At 35.7% G+C, this 9,173-nt stretch overlaps 1 long non-coding RNA gene across 2 annotated transcripts; it reads right to left on the reverse strand.

Annotated features, from left to right (window-relative positions):
* Window positions 1–3,355: 3,355 nt before the first annotated feature.
* Window positions 3,356–7,803, reverse strand: LOC148802629 (uncharacterized). 2 transcript variants are annotated; one of them, XR_016082821.1, is made up of 4 exons: window positions 7,463–7,803; window positions 6,849–6,924; window positions 4,938–5,066; window positions 3,356–4,164 (listed from the first exon to the last, which is right to left on the reverse strand). It is a non-coding gene; the product is annotated as an uncharacterized LOC148802629 (long non-coding RNA). The 2 variants fall into 2 exon arrangements; XR_016082820.1 differs by having other exon boundaries at window positions 6,849–7,803.
* Between the last annotated feature and the right edge of the window lie 1,370 nt (window positions 7,804–9,173).

A 9,173-nucleotide genomic window follows, 5' to 3' on the forward strand; every position in this document is an offset into this window, starting at 1 on the left:
TCTCTTGCACCCATCAGGAAGCGTCTGTATCGAGTTTCTTCTCCTCCCTAGTGAGATACCTTAATTTTCCACATGCACCAATAGTCCTCTTAGCTGATTGTGTCCACTCCAAATAATTTGTACCATCAAGTTTTACTATAGTAAGGATCCCAGACCCAAAAATATCACTACTACCTCCAACACCCAGTCCTACAGTACCGGTAAATTTCATCTCAATATTCCAACTCTCCATCTTACTTCAAACAGTTCAACAATAAGAAAAAAAAAAGATTGGAGACCTTCAAAAAATAATGTAATATCACACACACAAAAACCAACCCTTCCAGAAGTAGAAAACCCTAACTGGAGAGAAATCTCTCTCCTCCCCACGCCTCCCAATAAAGAGAAGAGTGAACCGATCACTCTGGGAGGCTCAGAAAATTCCAGAAACCAAACCTTCATCTTCAGAAAATCAAAAGAAAACTAGCAATACCTGGGTGCCAAAGGTCAGATAAAAAATAGAGAGTCCAACTTTTCTGGAACTCTTCCCTGTTCTCCAATTCTTCCTAATTTTGATGTCGAACAGTAGATCACCTTCCTGATGACTAGATCCCACCAAAAAATCCAAGAACTAGGCAATCTATAGCAGATCGATCATCCCTTTACTACTTCACGCAATTGGTTGATCTAGGGTTGAATGAAAATGCTTCAAGAAACCCTAGCCGAGGCTCTGATACCAAGTAGAAATCTACTGAATTAAAAAAATATAAAAGAAAAATAGTTTCTTGAAGAGAGAAGGAGAAGAAGAGAAGTTGAAAGAAAAGAGAGCAATAATTTGGCCGCCCCTTCACTTATTATTTATACGAAAAATAATAGAACAGTACAAATACAACTATGCCCTTATAGGGCGGCAAGACATAAAATAGCATATATAAGACACAAAAACATAATAAAATTTGAACTCACATAACTACTGTGATCCCCACCTCCTATCTAACAACTAACATAAAACATTTACTCATAAAAAACATCATAAAACTGATTAATCTTCAACAAAGTTAAAATATGTTTATTTATTTATTTATTTTTTGATAAATAAGTTAAAGTATGTTTATTAGAAGATATGGAACAATAATCACTTGAGTTGTCATCCTCAACCACCGGTGCTCATATAGGCATGGAACAACAAAAACATATAGAAGTTGTTTCATGAGAAAAAATCAATGTATCATGGCATTCTAATATAGGGCCAACTTATTAACTATAATTGTTCTTGGGTATCAACTTCTACTTCTAATTGAAGAAAAATGAAGCTTAACACACAAAACTCATGTGGAGGCAATCCATCCAAGAGGTTAAGCTCTCTAACTCCTTTTTCAAAAACAGATACTAAATGAATTTGCAGTTTCCATTGGAGCAAAAATCAGTCCTCGTTAATCTAAATATCGCATCAATACAAGAAACTTTCATTAACTGTATTATGTTTGATATCTACATTCAAGAGTTTTAAATGTCAAATTTTCTTGCAAATTAATGTAGAACAATATAGATGGAGTCTCTGTATAATTCAACTATTTGCTAAAATAATAATGATACAAACTTATGAAAAAAAATGATAAGACGCTTCTCGTGGAAATTTGGTGGAGCTGAAAGTTCAATTTTTTTGTCAGCAACACAAAGAAGAAATTTTATTGATTAGAAGAATAAAGAGCAGATTACAACAAGGCGTTGTGAAAGAACAGTCCAAAATAGGACTAGCCCCCCAAAAATTACAAATGTGCCTAGTACATATTGTTTCTTTGAACTCCTTTCTTAGCTTTAGCTAAGCTGTCAACCAAGCTATTCGCAGATCTCCTAATCCTTCTGATTTGGATATACAAATCCTTTGAGAGCCATTTGAACCACCTGAATTTCATTTTTGAGTTGCCAAATCACCCCTGCACCTTTCCTCAGCCATTTACTACAATCTTAGAATCTCCTTCAGCAATCAGCCTATTAATGCCCATTTCTTTTGCTCTTTCTACTCCAAAAACCGCTGCTAGAAATTCTGTTTTTATTATGTCCTCCTGCTCAATTGGGCAGAAAACAAGGCCCAAATAGCACCATTCTCATCCCTGATTACCCCTCCAATGCCTGAGGTCCCCCGGGTTACCCATACTGCTGTCGTTAAAATTCAGCTTCATCAATCCCCTCCACGACAGCTATGGCCCCCCAATTCCTGAAAAAACCCTCCAACTTAAAGTCCTTGAATAATGTCAGAGTTTTTACCCAGTGTGCCACTCTTAGGGTAATTACTACTCTTAGAGTTTAAAGTTTAATTGCTACCTTCAACATAAATTTTTGGTCCTAATTACTTTAAATATAGTCATCCAACTCTCAGGAGTGGAACGAAGATTTACTAAAGAAATTCAACAGGCTCTGAAGCTGGAAAATATCAGGGCTTGATGACTTTCAGCTATGTTTTGTTGTAAAAAAAAAGGTGTTCTTTTTCTTTTATTTGTACCTAAACTTTTTTTGTATGGGTTGCTAAACCTCAGCAAACTTGGTTCCAACAGCAAGAGAATTTGCTTCACAATAGGTGGAACTTTGAATTGAGGAGACAGTTATGTGGTAAAAACGTGGACCCTTTGCCTGCAGCAGTTTCCTCTGCTTAGGAGTGCAACTTGGGTTGGCCTGAACTAACATTTTACACTGCTTCAGGCTCAGGCCATTGAGCTGGGCCCATTCAATTTTGATAAAAGGCCAACCCAAGCCCACCCAAGTTGCACCCCTACCTTTGCTTGAAATAATCCCAGGGTCCAGAAATTACAAGAAAGGATGCATCTGAATAGGCAATTTTCTCTACCTCAAACATCCTCCAGCTTTTACAAATGAAAATGCACATATACATATACTAATTTGTACACTGGTGCTGCCATAAAAAAAACTCACTTTATGGAAACGGTCAGCATAGTGTAGTTGTGTTGAACCATATCGCATAACCTAGTTTATTTTTGTTCTGCTAATATCATTTTTTTATTGTTAACTGTATCAACTTTTATTATGTGGTAAAGATATAAGCAGAAGATAAACAAACAAGTTAGTCTTGCTAAGTTAGCCAGGCCCTTTTCTTTACATCATTAAGTTACCCTTCCCAAAAACATATTGCTCCTCCCACTTGCACATTGCTTTGCTGATGACTCCACTAAGCTGCATTCGTCAACATTCATAGAAAACTCTCACTCTCCCTGATTTGCCTAGATTTCCTAAGCTGCATTCGTCAAAATTTAACTTAATTGATTGATTGGTGGAGTTTTATATTCCAATAGGACATTTGTTCTAGGAGATGATGAATGAGCCACCATAATTTTCAAGGCACCAAGGCGAGGCTAGGCGATGTATTTTTTAAGTAAAAAACATAAATCCTATGGTAGCTCCCTAGGCTCCATAACCATATTTCCTTAATAATTATCCATAATTTCCATAAGAAAGGTATAAACTTCATGTCAAAAGTATAGAAAATCAACATATGAACATTTTCATGAGAAGAAAAAGAAGAAATAGAAGAAAATTCAAAAATTATTGGGGCTAAACCCCTATTTTTGTTATAGGAAAAGATAAAAAGAAAAGGTGGAAGAAGAAAATGTGTTGATTAGACAAAATCTTAGGTTCTTCCTTACTTATTGGTTCAGATTTTGAAGTCTTTGAGAGTTCAACACAGTAGTTGGCAATGTCTATGTTGATTAAACCCTAACAAATAAGAAAATAATAAATGGAAATTAGTATATAAACATATAAAATGAATATTTTAGTTTAATAATGTCTATTTTATAATTACAATCTCAAAAAATTAAAAACATAAGAGTATTTCATAACACAATATACAAAACTGCTTGGCGATTAGGCAAGGCAAGCCTCCAAGGGTGCCTTGTCGCCTAGGCATTGCCTTGACAACTATGTGAGCCACCTGCTGCCAACCCCTTAGTAAATAATTATCAAGAAAAGCACAAATATATTTAGAGTTTGTATCCAATGCACCAACTTTATGGAAATGTTCTCAATAAAGCTCTCTTTTTTTGGCTGTGATTTCTCCTTAAATGTTCTTGAGTTTCTTTCTTTCCAATTTACAAATTGACAATAATATAGCCACCCTAGTGCATCTCCACATATTTGTTCCTCTTTTCTTTAAAAGGTGGATAATAGATACTGAAAAAAAAAAAAGACTGCATCAGTTGGAGAAGATCATCTGCAACAGAAGAGAGAAAGAAACTACTCCCAAATAAGTATATTTCCCACTTGCATTGCAAAGAAAGCACATAAATGGAGAAACGCAATATTTGGGTCTTCTCTTTTGAAGATTCTCGTACATGTTAATTTTCAAATGAAACAAACTTCCTATAGAAGGCCCTAATCCTTGGTGGGATTGGTTCCTTCCAAATAGAGTTAAATGGAAAGCGTGAACAATGGGGGAGCTGGTAATTGCAATTAAAAAGGAAGAACATGAGGAGACTCCAGAGGTGTTACGAGCCCAAATGCAAGAGTCAATAAGAAGTAGGGTCAAGGAAGACGCTATCAAGGGATTTGATTAGTTCTAAAGCCCCCAGTCTTTCAAAGTCTCTCAAGCCTCTCCCCAAACCTAATTCACAAACCAAGAAATAGGTTCCAACTTGATCACTTGTACACCCAAAATTACAAGCAATCTGTGCAACAAGTCTGCTAGAATCTATTTATCATGATATAACATAATTCATAAAACTTCTGGTTTCTGTGTAGTCTCCAATTTTCCATTGATACTGAACATACTAATAACTGCACATTTTATTTCTTTTAACCAAGGTTTTAAAAGCCTAAATGAAGAGGTTGCTGATGAAAATAACAGTAGCTCGTGGTTATATGCCGAAATACAAAGATAACAGCATGGAATGATTCAACAAAAATGAGATAAATAAAAAAAAAAAAACAAAACAAAGCCAACTCACTGTCTTTTGATGGTAGTTTGGACTGTTACTAAAGGGAGAATGGAGAGGTAGCCGATGGTCAGAGGTGAGTGGCCGAACTGGAAAGTCGGGCGTTATCAAAACCCTAATCCCTCTTCAGAGACAAAGAATCTATAACTCAAGAAGATAAAAGCAAAGAATCAAAACCCGAGAAAAGTATCAATGTAGTGGGGAAGAAGATCAACATATAGCATACAAATCAATAGAGAGAAATGGATCATACAACCGTAGTACCCATTAAATCCGGAAAAGTTCTACATTATAATAAGTGAATCTCTCATATTAACAATTCTCGCAGCGACCTCCCTTAAATTTACGAGCACATGTGCCCTTGTTACACATGCGAACATGGGTTTTCATATCATTTCGCTCATTATACAATAAGGTAAATTACATATTAACACCATCTACTTTTGGGGTAGTGACACATAGGTATCCTGAATTTTTAATTGCATTACTTGAGTACCCTTAACTTTCAAAAATAGACACTTGGGTCCATCCATTAGTATTTTACCAATTAAACATTACATAATATCAAAAATATCCTTCTTTTGTATTTTTTGAGATCATTCTTTGAAATAAAATCATTACTAGAGAATGTCAACTGTCAAAAAATTTGAATTTGTTATTTGTTGTCCATATGAGAACGTCATTGTGGGGAGACATTCAGTTACTTGAAAATGATCTCAAACATACATGAGAAGGGTATTTTTGGTATTATGTAATGTTTAACTAACAGAATATACTAATGGATGGACTCGAGTGTCTATTTTTGAGAATTAAGGGTACTCAAGTGTTGCAATTGAAAGTTAAGGATACCCATTTGTCATTACTCCCAAAGTATAGGATACCTATCTATAATTTACCCTATAAAATATCATGAGAAAAAAGCCCCCATTCAAAGTAATGTGATTATTTATTTTTTTATACATTATTCTTCTATTTTTCATTTGTTTGTTTTCTTTCTTTTCCCCTATTTTTGGTTCTTCTTCTACTAAATCAAAACTCTCTAATCCTTGTGCAGACAACAACCGACTAAAACAACATCTCTATTCTTCCAACTTCCAACCACAAGAGGTATGTGTTCAATCCCCATTTGTGTTCGATTGTTTTATATGCTTATATAAAACTCAAAACCATGTAAAATCTTGTGGAAAAGAAGGGGAAAACAAGTGATTTGAACGTACCCATTTGGTAGCTCATGAAGTTTGAACCAGAAAACCACCATGCTTTAGGATGCCAACTTTAAAACATTGACATTATTATTGATCCAAGGCATAGTTTTCAAGGCGAAGGCGAGGCTAGGCAACCATGGGGCGCTCAGGTGCCTAGGCGCCTAGGCGATGGAATCTATAAATATATTAATTTATAGATTTATATACTTCCTAAAGGACCTAATCAGCCAAAATAACAAAAATAAAAAACAAAACTGATAAAAAAATCAGCCATATAGTCAGCCATTTTAGATTTTCAAAATAAAGCATTTCAAACATATATCAGATTTTCAATTCAGCAATCAGCATACAAAACAAAAGAATGGACTCAAGGACTCAAGAGGTGGACGACTGTTGGGCACTTGGACAGAAGAAGAAGAAAAAGAAGAAGAACAAGAACAAGAAAGAAAGGAAGAAGAAGAAGAAGAAGAAGAAGGAAGAAGGAGAAGAAGAAGGAGAAGAAGAAGAAGAAGAAGGAGAAGAAGAAGAAGAAGAAGAAGAAGAAGAAGAAAGAAGAAGAAAGAGGTTTGGTGGAACCCTAGTTTTTTCAACTGAAATTTGAAGAAGAAGAAGAAGAGGTTTGGCGCCTGGCCTGCGGAGTGCGGAATTGTCAAAAAAAAAAAAAAAGGAGAAAATGTTGAAGAAGAAGAAGAAGAAGAAGAAGAAGAAAAAAACTTACCTGCCGCTGTCGGAGGTGAGGTGCGATGGAGTTGGGCTGGGGCTCGAGCTTGAACTGGTGTTCAGTTATCTTCCCTCTACAATCGAAAGAAAACCCTTTCACAGAGTCTTTATGTAACTTGTCTTAATACTAGATGATACGAAGATTGTATTTTAAAACAATACAACAATCAATAAAATTTCAAAACAATGATTAAATAAAAAAATAGTTTTATTACATATATATAAATAGGCACCCGCGTAAGTCTTTGGGCGGGCGCCTAGTACGTAAAACCTGGGGCGTTTGGGCGAGGAGACCATGAAAAATTGCCTAATCGCCTAGCGTCGCCTTGACAACTATGATCCAAGGTGTTCGGTTTTGTAATTTGTTCAGCTTTAGCAATATAGGGATACAAGAAGAAGAAGAAGAAGAAGAAGAAGAAGAAGAAGAAGAAGAAGAAGAAAGAAGAAAAGGAAAATGAGGTTTGGCGGAACCTTAGTTTTTTCAACTGAAATTCGAAGAAGAAGAAGAAGAGGTTTGGCGCCTGGCTTGCGGAGTGCGGACTGTATTGTCAAAAAAAAAAAAGGAGAAAATGTTGAAGAAGAAGAAGAAGAAAACTGAAGAAAAAAACTTACCTGTTGCTGTCGGAGGTGAGGTGCGATGGAGTTGGGCTGGGGCTCGAGCTTGAACTGGTGTTCAGTTATCCTCCCTCTACAATCGAAAGAAAACCCTTTCACAGAGTCTTTATGTAACTTGTCTTGATACTAGATGATACGAAGATTGTATTTTAAAACAATACAACAATCAATAAAATTTCAAAACAATTATTAAATAAAAAAATAGTTTTATTACATATATATAAATAAGCACCCGCGTAAGTCTTTGGGCGGGCGCCTAGTACGTAAAACCTGGGGCGTTTGGGTGAGGAGACCATGAAAAATTGCCTAATCGCCTAGCGTCGCCTTGACAACTATGATCCAAGGTGTTCTGTTTTGTAATTTGTTAAGCTTTAGCAATATAGGGATACAAGAATGTTTCTCCATGAATTAAGGGAACAAATAACAATAATAGTTTGATTTTTATTTCCTTTTAAAAGCTCCTACCCCGGCAAGGATGAAAATTAATTGAAAGAGTCCCATGAAAGGTTTGTAATTTTAAAAGGAATTAAAAGTTGTTCCTTCATCTTGTTAGATTATTAGATATACTCTCATAATAATTATGTTTTCTATTTTGAGGGGTTTGATTCAAAGAGGGCTCCTCACAAGTGGTTGCCACAATAATCAACGTGATGTTTGGAAGCGTGGGCGTTTTTGTAGAACCGATTTTCAAGAAAAAAATGCCCATGCTTCCAAGACCCGTTTTTTTGTTGAAAAACGCCTTATTTTTGTTTGGTAGTGTTTCTGCCATGTAGGTAGTGAACAACACTATGCTGTTTGATAAGGTGATTTTCATCACCGTCTTTCATGTATGTTCACACATTCCCCTGTAAGATGATACATGCTAATATCATACCAAATTATATAATGATGCTTATCAAATGGTCCAGATTAAATTGGATGATTGTTTTATAATATATGGTCTAATGGGAACAGATGCCTATCTCTGGGTTCTTCCATTTTTCTTTGCATGAAGCAGAGCAGAGCTAGCAAAGACTCATAATGGGAACAGATTTCACATAAACCCAGTTGCAGCACAATCAAGAGCCCTCCAGTCCCCTGTCCTATCTGGGTTCTTCATATTTATTTGCATGAAGAGCTAGCAGATGCTCATTATGGGAGCAGAATTCACATAAACACAACAGATTTCACCACTAATTGATCCACAACCCATGTGGGGCCATAAAAGATTAACAGGCTAGAGTAGCACAACAACAACTAGTCATATCATTAAATCACATACGCCAAGATTCAAGTGGTCCATCATGGATGAACTAACACATTAAAGAGATGGAAGCTTCCTCAATATCAAAACACATGGGATTCATCACAGGATACACAACTGTGTATGGAAACCTTGACCATGTTCAGACTTCCAAGCCACAACTTTGTCGGGTTGGATCAGGTTGAACATGTTGTTCATGGGAACAAAGAATTAATCAAATTCTTTGGTAAAAGAATGCCCAATTTGGTTGACTGGTTGACTAATCAACTATGTGCTTTTTCTTTTATTTTGTTTTTTGTTTTTTATTCTATTATTTGGGTTGCTTATTCTCCTAGTTTATTTTGGTTCTTTCATGTTAATTCATTTTTAATGTTTGCTAGTTACTACATAAACTACAGAAACAAGATAATTCATACAAGAATAGGGACAGAGACTGAAATCAACTAGATACAAGTGCTCCTGAAA

This window comes from Nelumbo nucifera, chromosome 2 (genome assembly GCF_055504915.1).
Source record: "Nelumbo nucifera cultivar China Antique chromosome 2, China Antique-T2T, whole genome shotgun sequence".
Lineage (NCBI taxonomy): Eukaryota > Viridiplantae > Streptophyta > Magnoliopsida > Proteales > Nelumbonaceae > Nelumbo > Nelumbo nucifera.